Raw genomic sequence first — 26,958 nt, forward strand, 5'->3', positions numbered from 1 at the left:
AATTGGCTTTGACATTTTACATTGCATAAATTACCCTATAGCAGCTGGGAGTTCTCCTCTACTCATATGCAGCCAGGAACAAAAGTAATATTTAACAAAGGTAACGCTACAAAATTTGGCTCCATTATAACTCAGAGGGTTGACAGACAAAATAATTGTTTTATACTAGACACATTTTCTCCAGAAATACAACATGCTAACGTTATTAGCAAAAGCCTATGACATTTTACGTTGTATAAATTGGCCGAGCAAGTAGTGGAGTTTTTCACTACTCATATGAAGCCTGGAACAACAGCAACATTTAACAAAGGTGACGTTACAAAATTTGGCTCCATTACAACTCACAAGGTTCAACGATAAAACAGTTGTTTATGTTAGACACATCTTCTGCTATACTCACAACATGCTAACATTATTAGCAAAAGCTTCTGACATTTTACACTGCATAAATTAGCCTAGTGGCTAGCGGACTTTCCTCTACCGATATGAAGCCAGGAAAAGGAAACACTGTACTTTCTGTTTCTTATCTGTGAAATATAAGTAAGTAAAAGTTTTGTTTCCACTGCGGGAAAAGGTTTTCATTTTGAAAATAAAGAGGGGGTCTGCGATGGTGCAACATGTGGTTACACCTCTGGGGAGGTGCATGAGTATACGTCTATGCAAAGCTTACGCAGTGGGTACAGCACTGATTCAACTCGAAGTATAAATCCCACTTAAGAAAGAAATTCCTAAGATACTGGGCTGATTTGTTAAGGTGTCAAGTTTGTCACACTTGTGTGTTTTGCCAAAATGGAACTGTTGTTGTTACAAATGTATGAAAATGGCAATTAATGTGCCTTCCACACTGTGAGAGGAGAGACTGGGGGACTGCATGTATTATTTATTGTCCACAATAAATAATCCAGATTTAGGAGCTTTTTAAACAAAGGTTGTGTGTTGTTTCTGGCACTTATATTGGCTAAATTAACACTAAATGTGAAAATAAGCCCTGTAAAAATGAAAAAAAAAAACACGAAAAAAAACAAAACATAATTCGACAATGAGCTACTTTCATAAATCCCCATATGCACTTCAGTTTCTTTAGTTACAAATCAGGGGCATTCTTACGGCAATGCACTGCTAAAGAATTAAAAAAAAAAGTTATGCATTAGCTTCATAATGGAAAAAGGGATTAAGTGTTGTATGAAAAAACTATGGTCTGGTTTCCAACAGATATATGATAGCTCTCGCTGGGATTTTTCTATCCTCTTAACCAAAGCTTTTCAACAAGCAGAGTTATCAGTAATAGTCCACATATCATACTCATACACAGTTGGATTGTGAACATGGTGGGAGAGGGTCATTTAAAGGGAGCATTCATCAAATGGAGGTTGACTTGTGCCTGATGGCCATTTCCAAATACCTCATTAAGATTCCTCAGTCTTTAGGACATTTTGACTTGTGCACATATGTTTTAAAAATTAACTTCCAATGCGACTTGTGAGGTTCACTTTCCTTTCAAATGGAAGTTTTTAAAAGCCGATTGTCTCAAAATGAGCTAACAGGCGGCACACTCTGTGAAAAAGCAAACAACGCTTTCAGGCTTAGTGCCCCGATTTAGCGGCTTGGGACTCAATAAGCCAAGTCTGGGATATTTTTTGACACTTACATAACTGAGTCAGGAGAGAAAGCGCCTCCAGCTGTAGCATTTTGGGCAAAGATATTTCCCTACCAGTGATTGTCCATTAGTCAGGTCATCTTTGGATCCCACTCAGAAAAAATACTTAAGTTTGAGTAGGGCCGGCCCCTCACTCTTCACCATGTGCTGAGAGAGTCTTGCCTTGCTCTGCTCTCACTCAAATGAAAAGTACCATTGTTGGGAATTAATGTTCAAAAAAGACAGGGGGGTGGAAAAAAAGTATAGTCAGAGAAGGAGGGGAGGGGGTCTTGATTTTTACAAAGTCCAGGACTCCAGAGCTAAAAGTTGGGAGAAATACCCTTGATAGTTGATTTTATGAGGGGTTTGAAGTTCTTGTCTTGTAATAATATATAATGCCTGCCTGGGTCATCTGCAGTGAAGCAGCGGCCGTGACCTGGGGCAATTACAGACAGGCATCAGCGAAGCCTCCCTTTAAGTCCCGTCGCGTCTGAATTCTCCCGACAGTGCATATTACTCTGCTGTCAGGGCACAGCCACTGCATGCATTTGTTGGGGCCAAAAGCCTGCAACTTGCTAATGTTTGGCTCTCTTGGAAACTGCAGAACATTATAAATCTAATAGGGAGAAACACCTCAGCTTAGAGAAAGGGGGCATATGTCACAAAACTGCTCTCACAATACTTGACTTTTAGAGTCAGGGCTGCAATTCCTGGGAGATGGAAGGGGTGGCGGGGTCTGCTGGAAATCTGACAAACATATCGGGTTGTTTTTACTTGCAGGCATGTTTCTCGTTTGCGTTACAATTTGTTAATTCAGCTAACACTCTCATAAAGCATGGCTCTTTCACTCTGAAGGTGTTTGCCAAGTAGATGGTGGGTATTTGGATTGGAACGCTCAAATAAGTGCTGGTTAGGTTGTTTTTTCTTTCTTGCCATTACACCTACTTATTTCTGGAGGGAGCACTTCTAGCCCGAGATAAAGGTTAAAAGAACTTTTCTGAAAATCCGCACGCAGCTGTCTATATCTGTGTGGCCATCCTGTACAATTTACACCATCCCTGTCAAGCCACCCAGCAAGTATGACAGAAGACACGGTCGACTCATTCTGACAGTAAACGTATGATCCCTGTTTTCAATCCTAATCCTCGCAGATTTATTGGTGCCTTCCCCCTGTGTTCATCCTGTTTTTTTACTCCCTATTCTCCTGTTCACCCACAGGCAGGAACTTATAAAGGTTTTACAGGGTTCAGCAGCCGTTTATTAGCTCCAGCTGCCTGACTCCATATACTTTTATGGGATAGTAAGGATCTTCATCCACAGATCACCATGTTTCAGCAGTGATGGTGACCCATCAGGCTGGGTTATGTAACAATTAATACCTGTTATAAAACTGTTTTCTGTGGTGGAATCCAGCTGAGGGAGGTTAAATAAAATTGGACAACCTGTCAATTTCATCTGTAGAGGCGATGCAGCGTTATACCCTTTGTGACAGAAATCCAACTTTGGATTTGAAAAGTTTAAAGGATGAGTCAGGGACGGACAGCGATGATTATTCAAGCTTGAAATCTACATTCACAACAGACCACGTATGCTGTAAATGTTTAGTTGAAATATTTTTGTCTGTTTACTCTTTAGGACTTCTTTTAGTTTTATTACCACACACAAAAATAGCTTCAAAAACAGCAACAAGTGTCTTTCAACAGTTAGTCAACTGCACTTCCAGAATAAAACCCACAGGAATAAATATTCATAAATATAATTTTTGTGCATGTTTGAAGTGTTTGTTCTGCAGCTGGCATATCCTCAGAGCTCTGACTACATTTGTGTTGCTCATTATGAGGCTCTGGTAGACGTGAGGCACACTGCACTGCCTTTTTTTTTTTTTAATTGAATGCCACTAGCTTGCATGCACCTTTTTGTTGTTGCCAGGCAGCCACCCCCTCATCTCCTTACCCCAAACTTCCTGTGTAATCAGTCTACTGTTTATTTATTTATTTTGTTTATTTCACAGCCATTAGTAGCTAGTTATTAAAATGGACAGGCAGATGGTACTTGCTGTAGCTCTGGTTGTGGATGAGAGGCTATCAGCAAATACTTTGTTGGGCACAGGGGAACAGAGATCTGTGTGAGTACACGAGACCCTAAAAAAGAGGATGGATCACGGAGCGTACCACCAGTTGGTCCAGGAGCTTCGCCTCCATGATGGACATTTCCAGGCACATTTTAGGATGACTCAGGGGCAGTTTGACAACCTGTTGTCTATTGTTGGACCTAGCATAACAAAAATGTATACTAACTACAGGGAGTCCATTGGTCCTGCCAAACAACTGTGCAGCACTAGTTTCTCCGCCATTGTTTACCAACTGTAAACTTGTTGTCGTGACCACCACAGAATGTCCGCCTCCCAAATCATCCAATTGGACAATGAGAAAAAAGAAGAGATGATGTGGGGTGCTTTACTGCTCTGAGTTGAAGGTTTTTTTCAACTGGAGAACTTCAGAGCACTCCGGCAAACCTGCCAGGTGCCTCGAGCACAGATATGCGAAGCACATAGCAATGCAAAAACAGCGAGCAAAAAGTTTCATTCTGATATACTGTGTATATATAATGTTGTACATTGCAGCATTACATATTCATATATTTTTTCATTTTTCCAATTTTACATATTATTTTAATACAAGTGCCGATACAGGAATAGTGCACCCTTTACATATCGAAAAGTAGGGGAAAGCAAGGGCAGTTGTAACATCTCAAACTGTATGAATTAGAAACATGACAAAACCATGAAACTGATCATGAAATTCAAAGCTTTTTTAAAATATATATATTTGTGTATTTAGCCTATATGACTAATTATATTGTTTTAATTAAAGTGGAATTAACTGTTCAATGATATTAATTATTTTACGTATTATATTATTGTGGTCCTTGGTATTAATATGACAGTATTATATGTGTTGTTACAACCACACCTGTATGTGGGGGCCAATGTAACATTTCACTTCTAATGTTTTAGTCAGTCTTGTGACTCTAACATTGCTCTTAATTACCCTCAGTACTGACTGGTCATACAGATTGTTTTCTTGTGGGCAAAGGTTACTAAGGTATTAAAATATGATGTGTTTTTTCAAATGTCATTTTTAATGCTTCCAGCACCACAAACACAATTTCCTTCATTGTATAGGGTCAGCAGTGGGAACCAGAGATGTAGGCCTATAACCTCAACGGATGAAACCAAAAACTCTGTACGGCTTAACTTATTGAACATGTATTGTCTGGTTTCAAAAGACACTTTCGATTTCACAGTAACGTACAGTTTGCAGACCACCTCTTTCAAAATAAATACACTACGTCGGTACAACATCGTAAATTGACATTTTTTTCCTTTAACAACAAACGCATGCGGTTATGTTTAGCCAACATACACACGTGGTTGGGTTTGGCTTTACAGTGTTACAGGAAGCAGACACCAGCCTCACGGGTGAAAGTCTGTGGTTGTTGGACCCATCCACCCCGCCTCTGGCCAGCCCTACTTGGACTTTTGACGCGTTAACTTTTGTTGTTGTTCCCGCTGATGCTGCCGGGTGCTCTTAAAAAACAATGGCGACCAGCTGCGCATCATGCTGATGTGAAAGGACTGCTGTTTTCATTGGTGTCTAATGCTGGAAGTCACTGGCCAAGTGTCGGTTTTTGAGCAGGTTGTATTCACTATGGTTAAGTGGAAATAACAAGATGTATATATATTCACACACACACACACACACACACACACACACACACACACACACACACATATATATATATATATATATATAGATAGATATATATATAGATAGATATAGATATATGTATATACACACACATAAATATATATATAGATATATCATATAAATATATAAATAGATTTTATCTATTTACAAAAAAATTTCATGGCCCGGATTGTTTTTCCCCCTAAAATTCACAACTTTCAAGGATAAAGCTGAGGACTAAAAATTTCAGTTTTAAGGGGAGATTATGCAACTGTTATGATAAACTGATTTCAGAAAAAAATATTTGGTTACTTTATGTGTGGATACTTTGGTTTGGTGATATATTTACATCAATCTTTGAAAATCTAACAATTGTTTGTACAGGTAGCAAGTCATGGAAAAATCAAATATTTCATCTGTAAACAGTGGCCACAGTGGTTCATGGTGGTCACACATATGAAACGGAGAACTTCTAAAGCTGGGATTTGTTTGATCAGAGACAATATTAACTCAACAAGACCTTTATATGATCGTGTTTGCCCACAGGTTCACCATGTTCATGATTATGTGTTTATCAGTTTGTCCTGGTCCTTGTTCTGTGATGATTGTATATTTATGTGTGTACTTGTCTGTAATCTGGCGGTGGATTACATCACACCCCTGTGGTTTTTCAATTACCCCTGTGACAGGCCGGGCGGTGGTAATGACCTATGAGAGCTTGGTTCTGCTTTTTGGCTCAGCAGGCCCTCCGTAAACCAGTTTGACTTTGGGTGTCTGTCAGAGCCTGCCTGTATTTACACATAGCTCAAACAAGTGGGGGTCTGCACCCTGTGTGAGGTATTCTGGCTCTCGCTGACAAGACCAAGGTTGCCTATTCACCGCTCCAAAGCCCTCTCTCAGCCGAGACATGCTAATACCAGGAGGCTACGCTGATGGAAAGGGATAATAAAGCAATTTCTTTGTCAACAGCCAGGCGCGGATGATGTTGAGCTGTTGCATTTGGAAAGGAATGCAGATTTCTTAAGAGCTATCGCTCTTTTTCCTCAGGCCTCATCAATGCTAACGCCCCAGCCCCTGTGCCCCAGAAAATAATTCAGATGAAGTGGTCCCATTTTGAGCCTATCCATCCCCTCCCATCCCCGTCCTACTGATTTGTAGGTAAATCATGGCTGTCAGTATAGTAGCAACCCTGATTAAAGTTCAGGGGTTTAATAGATCATTTTAAATAACCCCCAAATTACTCTCCTCTCCCCAGCCGATCCACCTGGACCCCTGCCCTGGGTGCATGGCAGTTTTCAGCCGTCGCAGGGCGAGCCAAGTCCAGCCTCGTGGTTCCTGCCTATTCCCCCAGGATGGTGCGCTGCAGGCCTAGACCAACATTCTCAGCTGTGTTCAATCTGCTCTGAGACAAGCTGGCTATGAGAAAATGCAAAGGGAAAAGGCACTTGTGCACACATGCACACACACCCACACAACACACACCCACACACACACACACACACACACACACACACACACACACATACAGGAGGAGAGACATGGAAAATCCTGGACAGTTAGCGCACTTTGTTCACTCGGTTCAGCTGGAATCTGTCTAGAAACACCCTGACACGCACACACACACACACACACACACACACACACACACACACACACACACACACACACACCCCACCTTCACCCCCTAGCCCCCCGGGCGACTGGAGTCCATTCCAATTAATCGTGTTTAACCATTCTAATCACACTTTAGCACATTAATCCTATTTTCAATCCAAAACACATCTGAGGCGACCAGCATGTGGCCTGCTGTTTTTTTTTTTTTTCCTTGTATTTTATTTTTTTATTGCCACCGCAAATCAGATGAAACCCAGAGGCGGCTGCAGGCCCCTGCTTCAGCCTGCACTCTCACTGAACTTGGACTTTCAATCTCTTTTTTCCCCTCCTCAGCTCATAGGTAGAATTTATAGCATGACGCTGATGCCTTCACTCAAAATATGTCCCTGCAGAATTTAACAATTACCTCGGGTGAGGTAATAAGTAAAAGGCTCGGTATGAGGAAGTGAAGTTTTTTTTCCCCCCTCCTGATTAGGTTGTATTACTGTGTATCGTGTGGATACAGTCCCAGTATCTTATCAGTTTGACATCCTAAGTCACCAAGACAGCCAGATAATTTGAGCCCAATCCATCTACTATTGGAGCACCCCTTGAGGCTGTTCATGATACTGTATCTACACTCTCATTTAATGCTGTTGGAATACATTTGAGCTGTATAATTTCACTATGGATCATCTGGAGGGTAACAGTTATCAAGAAGAGGGAGGTTGTTGTTCTGTGAAATTACGTCTTTGGGGTCCTAAAAGGAAAGAAAAAAAGTGGGGTTTTCTGCCTTTTTCTGTGTGTTTGGAGACTTTCACATTGGCAGCAGTGGAGGTGTTTAGCGCCCCCCAAGGTCCCTTCTGGAAGGCCACAGAAAAATCACAGATCTAACCTCTCCTGGAGCTCTTAAAACCTTACAGCCAGGGGTCCTGTAAAAGGTGCTGGTGCATTGATAATTGAACCCTGCAAAGCAAACAAAGCGTCAGAAATGGCGTTTTAATGGGCACTTTTCAGGGCTCACAGCAGTGCCGGTAGAACGCAAGAGACATTAAGCTAATTGGGTTTTAGAGTCGATGTAAAACTGGCTAAGAGTGATATTCAAAATTATGAAAATAAACAAAAGGGCTACTCATAGGAAAACAAATGGCTTGGAAGCTGAGTAAACTGAGTGACATCACTACGTCCCAGCTCAGCATGTGGGTAGAATGATGTAATGGGAGCTGGAGCTGCTCGCCTGCTGTTGACTTCTCTAACCTTCTCTAAGCCATTTAACCCCCCAGCCCCCCACCCCCAGCCCCCCACCCCTTTCCCCAGTAACCCAGTCATATACCCAGCCACAGCAGTGCAGAGACATGTATTAATTAATCATAGGTTCATTAGTGTGGAGAGGCCAGCCTTTAACTGTGACTATTAGAAACAGGAAAAAACACTTGTGATGGCATGACAGGACCTCCTCTTAATGTGGCTAATGGTGAGAAAACAGACATTAATCCACAAGGAAGTGGGAGGGCAGAGAGCTGCAAGCCTTCTGCATAATCTCTTGTTAGATGCAAACACACAGGAGTTAAGTCTGAGTCAACAGCTTCTGTGCTCTGTGTCTAAAACTGAGCAATGACAGAAAGAGTTGGTCGCACTGTAAGTAAGTGGTAAAACAGTTATTGTTAGGCTTTATTTCCTGTGTAATGAAAGGTTCACTTGATACCAGTGTATGATTAAACAGTGCGCTAACAATGATTTCTATTATGTGTTTTAACCATATGGCTTTCATCAAACCAACCTGCGTGATGAACCAAAACTACAAGTCCTCCAAAATTAACAAAACAATATATTGTTGGTATCAAGTACTGATCAATAATAAATTATGTCTTAGCAGTAACAAAGAAATATAACGAGTTACCAACAGGATTATAGGTAATATTTCTACATTTTCAATGTCACATAATGCGTTATCACCCAAAATAAACAACAAAATAAATAATGTTTGTTGTTTTCATTTTCATTCCTCCACACTGATCCACCCGACTCCACTTTGGGAGCGTATCTATGTTTCCCGGGTTCTATGTTCCCCACTTACACAAAAAAGGTTCTATGTTTCCTGGGTTCTATGTTGCCTGCTCAACCAAGCGGGAAACATAGAACCCTTTTTGTGTAAGCAGGGAACATAGAAGCTTTTTTGCAGGGTTAAGTGGGGAACATAGAACCCTGGAAACATAGAACCCTGGGAACATAGGGATGACCCCCTCCACTTCTACCAGTGTGACACTAGAAGAAATGTGCTACATTATAAAAGGGTGCCAGTAATTGGCACATCTGGGTCATGCCATACTGTATGTTATCATGTTCAGTGTGTTTCCATTAATATACCTTGGTCTACAACATATCCCATTCTACCTTTTGCGTCTGAAGGCTGCCTGAAAGCAGCAGGAATAAGGAGCGGATCTCCAGTTTGTTTTTTCCTCATCCCTGTGATCAGCACATCTGGGTGACATTGGTATTGGATATGTTTCCATTCACATCCCCTATAACTGCAGAGCAATGCTGGTACACAGTCCTGTTCTTATACATAACTCTCTCTCTGCTGCTGTTGCAGCTGATCAGCACTGGGAACCAGCAGGTGGGTCCTCCAGCTCTGGTGTATTAATTTGCACTCGTCATAGTGACTGACTCGCACACCATTCAGTTAGTTGTGTTAACCTCAATATTTGTTTATTGTGTTTCATATCATAGGCCCAAATTATTTATCTATATCCCATGATTGATCAGACTTTGATCCTCTTCCTGACCCTCCCTGTGTCCACACTATCATTAATATATGCAGGGGATTTTAATACAAAGTGGTAACCACTGTATGTGAATGCATGAGTGGGTCAGACCTGTAGCACTGTTTTTTAAATGAACTCTAATAAACTGCTCAAACTCCTAAAGCTTCTGTGCTTTAAGTAAACATGACCCTCATCCAGTTAAAATGAACATTAGTTCTTCTGACAGTCATTTTGGTCAAAGTAATGCAAAAGCTGTTAAATGCTGTGAATTATTAGTGTACCGAGAGAGTCATATTGGAAAGTAACTTATTACTTTTAAATGATATGTAATGTATTTCACTTTGAGAGTAACCTGCCCAACACTGTTTGTAACTGCCCTCGAGAAAAAAACATTTTCTAAACTAATATCTCTATTAAGGCATCACTTGTCTGTTCCTTCCAAAACCAAACCAATTAACAGTTTTTTTCTGATTTAGCACTGCTATTATTAAAGTTTGGTTAGGGTTAGATACAAAAAGAACTTGGCGAAATTTAGAAAAAGGTTGGGGCGTTGTTGGTGCTTAGTGGATAAAGCAGTCGCCCCATGTACAAGGCTATTACCGCAGCGGTGCGGGTTCCACTCCAGCCTGTGACCCTTTGCTGCATGTCATTCCCTCTCTCTCTCTCCCCTTCACACTTAGCTTTCCTATCAGTTAAAGGCAAAAATGCCCCAAAAAATATCTTTAGAAAAAGGTCATAGTTGTGGTCGTGGTTAAAAGAAATTAATGTTGACTGTTGGCAAACAGGAACCACAAAGTATCTATTCAACAACAACCAACGTGGCGCACTGCTGTCTTCGTCCTGTCTGCTGGCTTCTATAATTTAATTAGGACATGATTGCTGTCATTTTAGCCATAGATGGTCTTTCTCAGGTAAAGGTGCACAGGTGAAAACATACCTGTATTTGGTGTTAGTCGTGTATTAAACATTATAACATCTTATACAGTAAGGTCATTTTTAAATCACTACCTAACAAACCCAGTCTTTGTGAGTGTGATTACATGATTCTCATGGGAATATTACGTAACCTTTGGAAGACTCTTGTTTCATACTATTGATGCTGTCTTTGTCTTTGTTTTAGCCTCCTTTTCCATCAGACAAACTGTTCTGAAAGGTAGGCTGTCAATAGATGTTCTGAGACACTGTGTCAACTTGTGGTGTTCTTTTAGAATACACTATTGTTTTCACAGGAAATGTACAGTTTGCATACAGTCTCTTTCAAAATAAATGTACCACATTGGTACAACACCGCAGATTGACATTTTTTTCCTTCCACAGCACACGCACATGGTTTCAACAAAGGTATCCGGTTGGATTTAGGAAAAAAGAACAGAGTTTAGCTTTACAATTATACAGGAAGCAAACACCGGCCTCTCGGGTGAAAGTCGGTGGTTGTTGGACCCACCCACCTTACTCAGACTTTCACACCTTAACTTACATTGTTGTCCCACCGCATTTCCCCTTGAGGCTACCAGTGACCGGCTGTGTATCACGCTGACATGAGAGGACAGCCTTTTCCCTTGGTGTGTCACTCACCGCTCAAGCAGTGGTATTTGACAACTTAGGAATGAGACCAGGCTGAGAAAAGAGGTCAGTAAACAGTGGAAAGCAGCATAGAGAACAGTGAAAATGTTACAATGGTTACTTCTCTTTTATATCTGTTATTTATTCAGACCGTTTTTCAAACTCGGTGCAGACTAAATTTTGAATGATGTTTGAATGCTGCTTGGACAGAGACGGAAAGTAATCTGTGGCAGCACGTCATTGCATTGTACGCCAGGGATGTTGTATTTCCCGATCGGAGCTGATCAGAGCTGGAGCAGATAAATCAATCCCCATGACTACTGCAGAGTTATTTAACCTGGAAGTGAATGCCGATTCTAAGTTTTTCCATTAAATACAAAACCCAGATGTAAGTGGGTGGTAGTGGGATTTTGTCTTATGGGAAAGGGGCTTTATTCAACTTTAAGGAACAACATTTGTGGTTGAAATGTTGTCAATTTTGCCTACAATTTTTTTTCCATGCATAACTTTCCTCTATTGCTTTAAATAATCAAGATAAAAGCCCAGAGTTATTTGGTAATAAACACATTAAATCAGTTCTCTTTAAAAATACATTTACTTAATTTAATCCTAAGTGGGAGGACACTTTCCTTTTAAACCAAACACATTTAACATGATTTATATTTGCTTTACCTTGTCTGTTTATTCAAGTTGTACTTTATTCTAATAGTGAACCTGTTCCATATTAGCACAAAAGAGCAGAATCACACCCACTAATTACATGATTTACACCCAGCAGGAAGTGTTTTTCCATTTCTTTCAACATATTTACGTCAAACAAAAGTTTCTGATGAATCTAACTGTTCCTTTGCTTCTGTCCAGTAACTGCAAATGAGAATGAATTACTTTTCCAAATCTGGAGGAGGTGGTGAAGCTGCCAAAATTCCCGTTAAATGATTCAACACATAATACAATGGCAAGACAGTCAGTCAGCAGAGTTTAGTGGAATTCTGAGCAGCTTGCAGACGTCACACAGAGACACCGATGTACCCTGTACTCGGTGCTTGTTAAGGCTGTGGACTGGACTTTTTCTTATGCTGTCTGTTCCTGGGTCTTTGTTTTGGGAAGTTCCCAGTCAGTTTGGTCAGAGACTGTTGGTGACCCTTTTCTCCACCTCAGCTTGGACTCATGACATAATGCCCACTGAAGTGCTGCTGGTGCATGTGCTCAAACACACAGTCGCTCTGTGGTACTGGAACCTGGCCTCCTGGAACAGACTTCCTCTCAAATGTATTCTAAATGGCGCGCTGCACTGTGAGACGTCCAAATAGAAACAGATCTGGTTACCTTTATTTGGTCACTGACCGGTCAGGAAGAGTCACAGTGGGAAAGAAAAGCAACTACTCACTACTTGTGGTTTACTTGACCGAGACCGTAGAAACAAGCTGGCTTTTTTGGGGCCCTAAGCAGTCAGCCCCAACCCTCCGTCCCTGCCAGACCATCCCTGCAGTTCAGTTTTCTTTGAGATTATCATAAGTCATACTGAGAGATACCACAATGTTGCATCATAAATGTACTGTACAATATACATGGCATTTAGTATGTAACTGAGGTTGGCCGCAAGCAATAAAACACACGCTTGCTCAGCTCAGGACACTCACCAGAGGTGGGGCCAGGTCATTGTTTTGCAAGTTCCAAGTAAGTCTCAGGTCTTTGCACTCAAGTCCCAATTCAAGCCCCAAATAAAGACAGCCAAGTCCTAAGTCAAGTCCCAAGTCCTACACTTTGAGTTTTAAGCCCTAAATTACTCATAATGCACTCTTCACCAAATGTAATGCCATTTTCACAGGAGAGTATATTAAATTTACAAAAATCATATATGCTTTTGAATAGTTGTATTCATTTGTTAAAACAAGTTATTTGGAAGTTGCTATTACTATTTTTTGTTGACCACCAGAAGTTTTTGCACATGAACAAAATTATCTTTTGTATTATTTTTCCAATCTGTTGCTCAGTAACATAACATTAGTTCTTCACGGTTCTCTCCTGAGCATGACTGGATGCTGTTGGATTGGCTCAAGCAAAATGGGAATTCAGCGTCAGCTTGCTGGGAATAAATGGCATTAACGTTAGTTGATTTAGAAAATGAAGGGAAGAGAATTGATTCATGGCACACCTGAAAAATTATACCTCTGAATCTTTGGGTTTGAAGGAAGGTATTTATATAAGTATTTTCAGGTCAAAAGGCTCAAGTCCAAGTGACATCGCGAGTCATTGGTGTCAAAGTCCAAGTCAAATTGCAAGTCTTTTTTTATTTAGTCAGGTCGAGGTAAAAATAATCAAATTCGTGACTCAAGTCTGACTTGAGTCCGAGCCATGTGACTTGAGCCCACATCTCTGGCTGCTACAGTCTTCCTTGGACAGGTCTGGACTTTGACCCTCTTTAGCAGTGCCGGACCTGGCGCCAAGCTTCCCTTAGCACCTACTCCACCATAACAAAAAAAAAAAAAAAAAAAACCCAAAAAAATCATTGTATTTATTTGAAACGACTACTAACGAGTACTAGAGGTGATGAGAAATTAGTCTTGCTCACCAGACCTTTCTCAAGAAAAGAAAGGTCTGGCTGGGCCGACTCTCACTTTAAGATTGGAGAAAAAAATGCACCCGCTGCTTGTATTTCTTTCAACCAATTTCTTTCACAATCGTTCTGGGCGGTGCTACAGCAACAGTGTGCTTGCAAAAATATTGCCGGGGGGAAACAGGTTTTGGTGTAACATGCCCACAAAAATATCACCTACAGGACGCGAACCATGGCCGAAAAATGACTACATCCCCGCAAGATCAAATACCGCAAAAGTTAGTAAAGGACGTGTTGAAAACTGTTACACAACCGGAGGTGGTAGGGCGAGACTTCAGCGGGTGGCTCGTTCCGCCCAATGAGAGGCTGATCTCAGCAGCAAACTTCCGCCCACTCAGACTAATGAGAAATCAACACAAATAAGAATAAAGATCAAACAATATAAAGTGCAGTATGTACTTACTCTAATGCTCTCCACATACTCTCCACTCCACCATACCCATTAATGCTCTTGTATTAGGTTTCAGGATTATTTTTCCCTGTGTTCTTTATCCATTTATTTATTCATTTATTTTTGCCCCCCCCCCCCCCCAAAAAAAAGGGGCTGTCTATGTTGTCTATAGGAAGATCCGTCACTGTTCTTTATACTACGTCACCTGACTTTGTAGCAAAAAGCCCTGTATCTCCTATGTGCGATGAAAGACAGGTCACCTTGTCACCACGATGCCTTAACTGGGACCACCACTTGCCAGAGACACAACGTCACCGTTTAACCAGTGTTTGCTGGGATCTGTCACTGTGCTATTGGTCATAATTGACAAAGACTTCACTATAAAAAATAGCATCATGATATAAAACAGTCATTAGGGGAATGCCTTTAAAAAAAGACAACTAACTTTGGAAAAGGGACATAATGAAATATAAAGTACTGAAATTAAATAAAGACGACTTTTTTTTAACTCTTATTAAATCTTCTCTCTTAAATCACCTGTTGCTGAACGTGGCCAAGACTAGGGAGATGGTGACTGACTTCAGAAGGAAGAGGGCGGCTTCTCAACCCCTGTGCATACAGGGAGAGGACATCACCAGGTACCTCGACATCCACATAGACAAGACTGAATTGGAAGGCCAACACCGACGCTGTGTACAAGAAGGGGATGAGCAGACTCTATTTCCTGAGGAAGCTGAGATCTTTCAATGTGTGCAGCAAGATGTTGGAGATCTTCTACCAGTCTGTTGTATCACTTTTCTGTACTCTGTTGGGGAAACAGCATCGGAGCCGGTGAGACCAACAGACTTCAGAAACTCATTAAGAAGGCTGGCTCTGTGATTGGCTGCAAACTGGACTCCTTTGAAGCAGTGGTGGAAAGGAGGACATAGAACAAACTTTTATCCATCATGGATAATCCTGACCACCCTCTTTACCTCATACTGGACAGACAGCAGAGCTCTTTCTCCAACTGTTACAGCTTCGCTGTCACGAGGACAGATTTCAGGTCAGTTCCTACACATACCTAGGTGTCCTCCTTGATATCAGATTCAGCCAGGAGACCCACACTGACAACCTGTGTTGTCGATTACAGCAAAGACTGTACTCTTTTACGTCAGCTCAGGGTGTTTGGTGTCAATCAACAGGCTATGTTTTTATTTTACCAGGCTGTATTAGAGAGTGTTATCAGGTATGGGATGACAGCATGGTATGGTAACCTCTCTGTCCAGCTTAAGGCCAAACTCTCTCGTCTGGTACAGACTGAAGGTCATGGGTAGGACTGGCAACTCTTCCCTACAGGCCATCTTTGAGCAGTCTGTTCTTGGGCAGGCTCAGAGAGTTTTGTCTGACCCATCACACATCCTTTATAATGAGTATGAACTTTTACCATCTGGAAGACGATACAGAGTCCCCAAATGCAAAATGAATAGGTTTAAGAACTCCTTTATGCCTATCTCAATTACTATTCTAAACAGCAAATAGCCTATTAGGGTTGAGCAACAGTGCCATGGTGCCCTCTTAAGGGAATGCTGTATGTATGCTCTGCTTGTGTACAAGTCTCTCCACGGCCTAACACCAAAGTACATCTCTGACATGTTAGTGCCATATGAACCATCTCGGACTCTGAGGACCTCAGGGACCGGCCTCCTGCTGGTGCCCAGAGTCAGGACTAAACATGGGGAATCAGGATTCCAGTTTTATGCAGCTAAAATCTGGAACAGTCTTTCTGAAGATGTGAGACAGGCCTCTACTCTGACAATGTTCAAATCTAGGCTCAAAACAGCTCTATTTCACTGTGCATATGACTGAAAGGATCTTATCTGCACTCTTCTCTTTTAAAGTTCATTTTATAATGATTATTTATGTTTTTATTTTGTATTGTGATTTTAATGCATTTTCTTGTTCTGTAAAGCACTTTGAATTGCTTTGTGTACGAATTGTGCTCTACAAATAAACTTGCCTTGCCTATGATGTACTGTTGTGTATTTATGTTTGTTGATTTTTTGTGGAAGCAGGCAATGCGCAGAGCACTTAAGTCAAATTATATTGTATCGTATAGTATCGTATACAGGAAATCATTCCTCCCCCAAGCCTCACTTCTGTCTGACAGAGAGCACTCACAGCTCTCTACAGCCTCGCCTCTATAGCTATAGCTTAATAGTTAGGTTACAACCACTTGTTTGCACTGCTGATAATAACCAACTGCACATTTTTACAACCTCTGCCTCACTTCTGACTGTGTTGTGTATATAGTTTGATCTTTTTACTCCTGCAATTTGATATTATTTATTTTTATTTTATTCCTGTATGTTTCTTGTATATTTTAAATTTGAGTACTACTCATTCTCTATATATTTTATATTTCCATATTCTAATGTCCACATACTGTTTGATTGCTTGCTGCTGTAACATAAGAATTTCCTAGTTTGGGATCAATAAAGTACTATCTTATCTTATTATGAAAAATTAGAGGGAAAATTGTAGTTTTATACATTATTGAATTATTTCACAACTGCATGGTTATATTATAGCTTAGTCTCTTTATTCATTTGTTGTTACTTTTCAACAAGTTATTGATTTATTTTATTCTAAACACCTTTGGCCTCCATACTCTTCAGTTCAATGTAGTAATTTTAACTGCATACCAGATCTCCTTCAGAAGAGTGGCAGTGCTTGGTCACTGATTGGGTCTTAGAGGAAATGTAGATCAATCTCACTCAGTCTTCTCAGCTGAAAGAGATTCATGCAGAACATTGCTGACAGCTAAGATGTCACTTAGTCATTTAAATGGATGATGTCAAATGCTCTGCAGTTTCTCAACTCTGACTCTGTGAAATATGTGCAAGCTGAAAAAGGCTTAAAGCATGCTACATTTTCCCACTCAGCAGCGGAACAGCGTGAAAAAAGTTCTATATTAACTTAACACATGGTCTGAGAATGACTCTTTGTTTCCTCCCTTTTCCACAGCCACCACTTAAAGCTGCACAGAATAAATAAGCTGGCAACACAAGGAAACACTAGAAAGACAGAGTGTGTTCTCTGGAGTCGTGCCACTGCTCGGTTGTCAATGTGAATGTAAGTAGGCCGCAAGTGTGAGCAATCACTGGAAATTATATGCTTTTAGAGGGATTTGATATAAAGGTATTAAGCCGGTCTGAGATGTTTGGCAGCCCAAATCGATGGGAATTATATTCATGGACATGATATGCACCACAACTGCGGCTTCTTGTCAATTCCATCGTATTGCACATTTTCCGACTGTTTGTGAGTGTATGAAGTAGATCCCAGCAGATTGGTGTAATAGGATAAATGCGGCTATGGAGTAGGCTCGGGTCCGGTGAGGGCACCACATGGTAGGTGGGATGGAAACTCTACCCTTCAGCCCGTCTCCCTTTCCCAGTGCCTCTGCTCAGCTTGTAGCGTCATTGGAAACTTAAGAAAGCCTCTAACAGGCTGCTGAAGGGAGGATGGTTAGGATGAGCCTGGCCCGTCTTCATTTAGACTCCACTTTTTTCACCAAAGCCCTCTATGATGGGGGTGAATGGCGAGTTAAAAATGATGTCTGCTGCATTTAGCATACAGGACGGTATGGTTCAGTCTACCATCAACTCCCAGTGTGGCCAATTGCTGTCGGCACACAGCCATGCAATCAGGTCCAAATTTCAAGCTCGGTTTAGTTTAGCGTCCAGCGTGGTTTCTCTGAGCACGCAATGCCAGGGTGTTATGACAGTACACTCGTGGTTATCAGGTCGTGAGATGTAACTGAGATCGACCAGGGTGTCCGTGTATGTGTGTGAGATCACTGTACAGCTGGAGAGGTGATCTGCTCCTGCTGCTTCATGTTTGATTGTAAATGGTCGAAGCTGACACTGAAACTCAATAGGCCTTCATACCCCAGTGTTTCCTCCAACTGCTGGTGAACATGCTTTAAAATTCAAGTTCTTTGCAGTCTGTTCAGGTTAAAATAAACCCCTCTCACTTGTATCTTCACTCTTCAATATTATGGTATAGTACGACATATTCAGTGACATATTATGTGAATAATAAATACGAGAAGAACAGGACATAGGCATAAAGAAAAACAAGATATAATGATGGAAACAAAACCCCAGTGGTTTAAAAAAAGACATAAAAATAGCAGACTATCAGATATGCATTTATAAAAAAGTAAAAAGAAAATAGAAAATTTGCATTGCAGAGCAAGCTGTATTAAGTGAGCATGTCAAGTTCTGGCTTTTTCCTGTTTATGGAACAGTGGGCAATTGGTTTTTCTTTTTATAATATGATTAAGAAAGGGATTCCATACTTTATAAAAGGTTATTATGGAGCCCCATAATGAGTACTTTATTTTCTCTAGTTTGAGAACAGTACCTTTTGATCCAGTTGGCAAAGGCAGGTGGGTGTGCATCTTTCTATTTTAGTAAAATTAGGCATTTGGCGAGTAAAGTGGCAAAACCGATACAGTCGGCTACCATCTTACATGGTATGTTGCAGTCTGGAAGAGCACCAAAGATGACTACAGGTTTGAAACAGTATGAGATTTTCACAATATGATAACCGTCTCAGAAAATATCATAGTACTACAGAATATCATAGTATTACAGAATTTATATCACTGGCAGTCAGAATGACCCTTAAAGGAATGAAAATGGAAGGGTTATTTTTGGTTGAACAAATGTTCTATTACTGTACTTGAAACAAATTTGTTAATGGATATGTGTAAAAAGTCTCCCCTTTGAAATTAACTAAAATTAAGGGGAGATTCTCTGTCCAGTTGCAATTTCTTTTGTTTTTCAACATCGTTGATAGGCAACTGTACACAGTATGATTACCATCAACTTTTCATCATCAACTCTTGAAGTTCAGTACGGGACCAGAACATATGGTCATGAGTAGTGGGGGTTAAACGTTAACAATTACATGAGGGACTAACATCCCATTTTTACGGTAGGACACTATTGTAATCCTAGGTATTCTTCTTCTTCTTTCTTCTTCCGAGGAAATCATACTTCCCATGGGTAAAAACTCACCAAACTTTGCACAAAGGTCCAGTCTCATGCCAGATATCCTCAGCTGTAAACTCAAGCCAATAGTCCTGATGGTGGCGCTACAGCAAGCGTCTAAAGTTCAAAACTTCAAATTCATAACAAATCAACCATACGTGCTACAACTTCACAACTTTCATCAAACTGTAGCCCCAATACTGAAGAAACTTTTGTACATTTAAACCTATTAAAAATTATGAAGTTTATCACTGTTTTTTTTTCAAAAACTGTAAAACTTCTTAAACCTATCTCCTCCCACAATTTTTGCTCAATTGACACCAAACTTGCTACAGAGCATCTTCAGACTGTCCTACAAAAGCTACGTTTCTCAGATTTTTGATTTATCAAAAATTGAGCCTACAGTGCATCAAAATGTTTGACTGTAAACAGTACTGTAAACATATACATGCAAATTCTTGCTAAATAAATCTTCAATGTTCATGAAAAAAATGACAGAATTATAGAGTCATGGTAGATGATGTGTGGCAAACTTCTGAATTTTATCTCAAAAACTGAATTTTTGACAGCATTGTGAATTTTGCTCTAATGTGAACAATTGGAGTCAATGTAAAAATGGCAATTTTAATCATCACTTTTTCATTTATGGAGCAAATCAATCATTGTTACAAACAGATTACCAACATCTCCATGCTGTCTAGATGCAATATGTGTATTTTCAGATTTTTTTTCTTAATAACTGAATTTTTTACAGTGGTTTCAAATCTGCCTTTCCATGCACAGATGGCTGCTTTCCTACACAACAGTGAATGGCTTAATCAATATGTGAAGCCACTGTTGAGTTGCTACTTGCCAGTTAGCTCAGAGAGGTAGATGACCGTCTTAGGTTCCAGAGGTTGCTCAGAATTGCCTTAAAATGCCCGGACCCGACCCATCGCTGCGCAGCAGATATAATTTATTTTTTTATTTGTACTTGACATGAAATTTCCATTCCCTTGAACTAGTATGGTGTTTTTTACCTCATGATTTGTTGCTGTTGTTGATGATGTGGCCCCCTTTGTGTTGTGTTTTTTATGTAAACTCTTGCTCCACAACAAATTTCCATGAGGGGACAATAAAGAAACCTAACATAACATCCAGGATTTATTTAATAGACATTTTCTGTTTTGTCCAGTGGGTGCAATGCAGGGTTTTGCACTGCATTACCCAATGCCTAGCCAAGTTTAAAGAGGTATGAAGTCCTTTTAAGCTATGTCATTGCCCAGATCTAACTCCAAATCCACTTTAACTTCACTCTTTATTTATAAAAATAAAAGGATGGCCATTAACTTTATCATGTCCTACCAAAAATGTTTCCTTCCAAATAATGTCTGTGTTCATCAGTTAACAATGAATTTGCAGCCATTGACATGTTTTTCATGTGCTAGTGGTAAATACATATGTGTAAAGTTAGTTACATAATTTTGCACAAGGATAGATGAAAGATACACTCCCTGATTTTCAGATGGCATCAATCAAGTCCCCAGATCATGACAGTGTTTTTGATCTGTGGTGCTATTACAAGCCACAACAAAATCAATAAGCTTACCTGTGAATTAATCCAACTAACTGAGGTCAAAATGTTTTCCTAAATATAAAGGTGAGCTTTTTACTACCCAACTTTCTGCCTGCAGGATGCTAACACTGTGTAGACATTTCATAGAAACACCTATGACCACACTAGCACACAGTGGTAATGTTTCTCAGTTTCTAAAGCTCCTTTGCCACTGGACAAAAACCTACTAATATCTGGCTTTTGTATTTAATGGGAAAGGTTACAATCAGCATTCATTTCAGGGACAAATTACTCAGTAGCAGTCACAAGTGTTTATCAGATCCAGTTCCGATCAGCCTCTATCAGCAATAATGGAAATATAACACCTGAGTAGATATGCTATTTTTAGCCCCTTTGCTGGGGAGATGCAATCAGGGGCTGCCACAAAATATTGTCCATCTCCGTCCAAGCAGTGTACAAACATCGTTTGGCAATGAGTCTGAAAGAGACACTGAATAATTTAGGGTCTGTGTCCACATAGTTGTTTTTTTTCACAGTACTGCCATCTTTTTAAAATTGTTCTTTATGAGGAGCGGGCATATGCGGCTGAATGCAGCCACCTGGAGAAGAAGCGCCGTGCCCAACATCTTTTTTCTTTTTTGTGTGGCTTCTCCAAGCACTTTAAGTTGAAAATCTCTTAACTTTTCAGAAAGGTGCCATTGACGTCACAGCCGCTTCTTTAGCTAAGTTACTGTCTACTGTCACAAGAAAGACAGAACAGCTCATTTTTTGGGAGCAGATCAACTGGATGGATGTTGCTGGTGAGTGTTGTGCTTTTATCACTGTTCACTTTGTAAGCTTGAAGCTGACTGTGTCAGCCCTCTGGACACAGGCCCTTAGAGATATACTTTTACTAAGCTGCATACTAATACTGCACTGATTTTAGTGGAAGACAGCTGGTTCTGGGGACAACTACTACTACTACTATTGTATGTTCCGCTTGTGTGCTATTTGTTATTTCATTTATTTATTTGTGTTCAGTTGTGGTCTATTTTGCGCTCAGCCCTGTTAAACCCTTTTATGGGTCCAATTTATGAACTATTACTTCCATTTTGGGGGGTAAAGCTCCTTGTGTATCCTCTAGCCTACCTGCACTGTTCCTCTTAATGGTCTTTATGAAAGAAACACCCAATACATATAATCCAGGAAGAATAAGACTGCAGGATACAACTAAAGCTTTACAAATATGGTTTCCCACTATCTTAAAAACATTCTGACAGTCTGGCACTGTATTATATCCTAGTAAACTTTGTGCTATGCTAAACTAAAACCTCTTTTTCTCCAAATTAGCTCTGGTTCTTGAACCGATTACATTGCGGATTCTTGGAATCTTGGTGCTATCCAGCGAACCAACCAGTGTTTGATCAGTTTTGTGTGGAACCATTGTAATCAAGGATGTGTTATCAATGGAAGGTGTTGCAGAATGCAAAACAAAAGTAAACAGTCGTAGCAAAATCACAGATAACATTGATTACCTGCAAACCTTTGTTCTGTTATTAGAGATATTTGTTTTTACCCAAAAGAACAAGCACGAACCAACTATTAATGAGACTACTGCACACTCTTTTTTTTCTGACAATTCCTCACTTAACTTCTCCAATGTCTCTTTCTAACCTGTAAATTATGACACACCCGCTGAAGTCATCACAGTTCGCACTTCTGATCAAGGAAAACATGCTATTTTTTGGTACCAGTTGGGAACCACCTTTTTGGGTTCTGAGCCAAATTATTTTTGGTCGAAATGCTTCAAAATTAGGTGTGGGAACCCAACACGTTCTCACACCAAGTTGTCACATATCGCACCAAACACCGGGCTCCTGGAAGACAGTCTGGGGCTTGTTGCACCCATCCACCACCTCTCTCACCCACCCTATAGGGAATTTCCAGCTTCTTATATTACGTCGTTAAGGGCAGTGTTTCAAACTGACGCTGTCCAGTGGTGTATCATAATACCATGACAGTTTCCGTCTGGCTGCATTACTGACCAACAGGTGCCATCCGGCCGACTGTTGGCATTTCATAACTCCACAATAGGTTATGTCTGTCCGCATTACAAACTGACGCCACCTGGCCGTGTATCATACTGTACAGTCACAGTTACGGCTTTTGGCATCAGGTGACACTGAAATCACTGACAAAGCGTCAGCATTTGTCAACTTTGGAACAAGAATGGGCTGGGAAGCCAAAATGGTAATACTGTACGTGTATTGCAAGAATCTCAGATGGAAGAATCATCAAAAAGGTTAAACGATTATTAATTTAGAAGACCGACTCCAACAAAACGCAAGTTTTAAAGGGTAAAAACAGTAATTTCTTTGTTGGTCAAAGAAGGACTACAAAGCAATAGTACTACCCAATGTATTGGAGTCTCTGCATTTTAGAAGATGATAATCAGTTATTGAATTCTGCAGTATCTACGTGCCATGATCACATTTCCTCTCTCTTAAAATGGAAGATCTCATTTAAAAAAATGTTCCTTACAAAGTCTGCCACAGGGAAAAATAACAGCAAATGCAGTAACTCTGACCACATGTAATGAATATGAAACAAATTAAGCATTATGGCAGGAGGTATGCCCCTCTAATTCTCTATCTCCAACGAATCTCCTCTATCAGTACAATCTAATCCAGCCGAGGCTGAGGCCAAGAGCAATATTCTCTAAAAGGAGAGGCGCATGTTTGTGCTGATGGTGTATTCATAAGGCACAGTGGACAAATGAATAGATTTTTTTATTCATCACTGACATGCTGTTATCAAATTCTTATGTTTGCTACGTGAAGCTGACATGATGCGAAAGCTAAAATGCATTTGTGGAATTACAGCGGACGGGCCGAGCCATTACTCTGTATAACAAATAGGCTGTGCCTGATATGCACCTCCAACTTTCATTTCTCGCTCAGAGACTTGAGATTTCCCCAGCCTCATGTTGGGATAAGAAACTTTTATATTGCTTGTTTTGACATATGAGTTTGTTCAAATTGCCTGCCAATGCAAAGCCATTTGCCTTGTCAGAGGTTTTGTAGCTGCTTGAAAATGTATTTACTGTCGTGGATCTGGTGTGACTTTTCATCTCCAAGGGATATCATGGAGACAGAGAACAGAACTATTCCAGGTGCTCTGGTAGTCTTTTACCTTCAGTTATATTGTGTGCATGATGTGTGCATAGTAGAGGAAACAGTCTGGTATTTTAATGTAAAATATGTTAAAAAAAAAAAAAATAGGGGAAGAAAGGTTTTTTTAAAAAAAGAAACTGGACATTTCAACTTTATTTCATGTTCTTCTCAGTGAAGGGCGTTTGCTTGGTTGTCATGTTGGTCTTGTCATGGTCACCAGGAAAATACAGCAAACTCTATCTGCTGAGGAAAACTACAAGATGCGGTTAAGAATTAACACTTAGGGCCCTATTTAGATAGTCTAAAGCGTACGGCGGAGGGCGCATAATCCATGTCGCAAGTGTCATTGCTATTTAGATGAAGACGCAGTTGTCAGTTTCACGCCCTGCGCCCTCGTCGTCTAACTAGCAAATGAACTTGCGCTTCTCTGGGTGTGTTGGTCTAAAAATGAGGAGTGGTCAGGCGCAGTCATGGTGCGTTGCTAGTTAGATGACGTAAAAAGCAAATGCGCCAGTGACCAACAAAAACCTGGTCTAAAGTCAACGGCGCTGTATTTCGCTGTTAAATAAGTTAGTAATATGCGTCTCTAGGCGGGTGCACAACGCGCGTGCACGCTGCTCAGACACACACGGAGCAGCCACACATATGCAAAGATAACAAATAAAAATATGATTACAATGTGAAAGGTTATTATTGTGCACATTAAAATATTTATCAGAAACACGTCTTAATGGTCAGTTATTAATCAGAATGATCTAATCGCAGTAATAATGATCATCATAATCCGGGAGGTCCAAGCTGCAGTGTCCGAATATACGGAACTGCGAGCAGACCTCCATGGGCTGATGATGCATAGCCTATAAAATGAATTGTGATCATGTTGGCATGTAAATCACAAAATCAAAGATGTGAAAACGTTTGATAAACTTTATTTTGACATAAACACAACAATAACCAGCTTCTGTGAACTATAAACGTAAACTTATAGCCCTACAAGTAGGCTACAAATGTATATGTAAAAAAAAAAAAAGCTTTTAGAACGTAAAACCGAAGATCATCTTGTCAGGAGGAGGAGGAGGAAGAGGAGGATGACCCCAGCTCCACAGCCCGCGCGCAGCCAGACCAGACGGGCCGGGTGCAGCCACGGGACCAGCCCTTCCTAGACCTTCAGGCGGGTGGGTTCAGGATGCTGGAGAGGGAGCTGGGCTCTCTAACCTCCCGGGTTAAAATAAAATAAATTGAATAAATTACAATTTGTTGACAGCGTTTCTCTCGTGCACATGCACTCTCTCGCGGTCTCGCTCTGTTTCTTTTCCTTTGACTTTTCTAAGATGACAGATGCTGAATATATACTCCCTATCTGATGCTGTGGCTGTTTGTGGCTGGCTGAGAGGGATGTGAACTCATTAGTTTGCAGTCAAATCAGGTTGGGTTTCCATTACGCGTGCCAAACGGTGCCAATCCCCTTTGATCTGACATCAGATGTGACAGGACAGTCGATACACAGATACATTTATCGTCTCCTCAGCTGTAAAACGCTCACTCTTTCCAGTTGGGAGGTCCGCCATCTAACTAGCTCTCCGCCGTGCGCTCCAATCGCGCCTCTTTTAAAGGGAATGAGAGGAGATACTCTGATTGGCTTATTGAATGATACGCCCAAAACACACCCATGACTAATTCACAGAGTAAGTCCAACCCTTTTAGACTCTCTGCCATGGCGCACAGTCTGAAAACGTGCTGTCTAACTAGCAAATGACTGGGACACGCCCATGCGCCGCACGCCTGGCGCTTTGCGTTTTAGACCATCTAAATAGGGCCCTTAAGCTCCATCTCAGAAACTACTAACTTAAGTAGGGGTGACCAGGTATAGTTGTAACAAAGAGATGGTTATAACAGCACCATTTTGACCAAGAGAGGTGACTTTTGAGTTATGTAATACAATTACTGCATGACCATTTCCTATTATTTAAGTGTGGGAGTGGCCTATTTGAATCCATTTTGTTTGAGGCCATGCAGCAAGGTGAGTGTGTTTGCTGATCCTGTGAGTTTATGTGAGTGAGTGAGTTATGCTATGTAGCGTGTGAAATAGAGTATTGTGAATGTGCTAGGAAAGGTAGTATCAGCACGGTCACTATCTGGAGCTCGCATAAACGGGGCCTGGGTTGTTGAAGGTGGCAGTGCTGTTTGGGCTGAGAATGCCACATGTAAGTAAGGTAAAGGAGGTTTTTGGGTTGGTGCGGGGAGCAGTGAGACCTGGCATTAGGGGAGTGTCTCTTGGACGCCAGAGATCACTGTCTAGCCTCCTGGAGGTGTGATGGGACCAACTAGACGAAACACTGGTGAAAGGAGGTTCACCAGTTGGAAAAATTGGAAGTTGGAGAATTTGGAAACATTACTATTTGTAGCAGACTAATTAGGGTACCTTCTATCAAAATTTAAGAGCTCTAAAACAAAAATTCAGCAAGGTATAGGTGCTGGGATAAACAGTGTTACAACCATACTCAGTCTCCAAAGTAAAAAATAAATAAATAAATAAAAGAACCCAGCAGGTGTTGGGCACCAGGGCCCTGCTGTACTCCAAAAGACGAAGGAAAATTAAGTATCTGAAACTGATATTGCACCAAATGAAAACAGCCAACATTAGGGATGGGTATCCTTCAGTACTGTTGGTTGCTCTTATTGGCTCTTTTTCATGTCTAAATGATAGCTTTTTTTTAAAAAAAAAAAAAAAAAAAAAAGTTTAAAAAGAATAAATTCAGAAGAGGATAACTGAATATTCTGAATATAACTAAATGTCTCCAGAGCAGCAACAGTAATTTTTACAACAGCAACGCCACTGTATAAATAACATTCCTGACATCACAATACTGAGTTAAGTTTAGTTTTTAGTAGTCA

This window comes from Epinephelus fuscoguttatus, linkage group LG14 (genome assembly GCF_011397635.1).
Source record: "Epinephelus fuscoguttatus linkage group LG14, E.fuscoguttatus.final_Chr_v1".
Classification (NCBI taxonomy): domain Eukaryota; kingdom Metazoa; phylum Chordata; class Actinopteri; order Perciformes; family Serranidae; genus Epinephelus; species Epinephelus fuscoguttatus.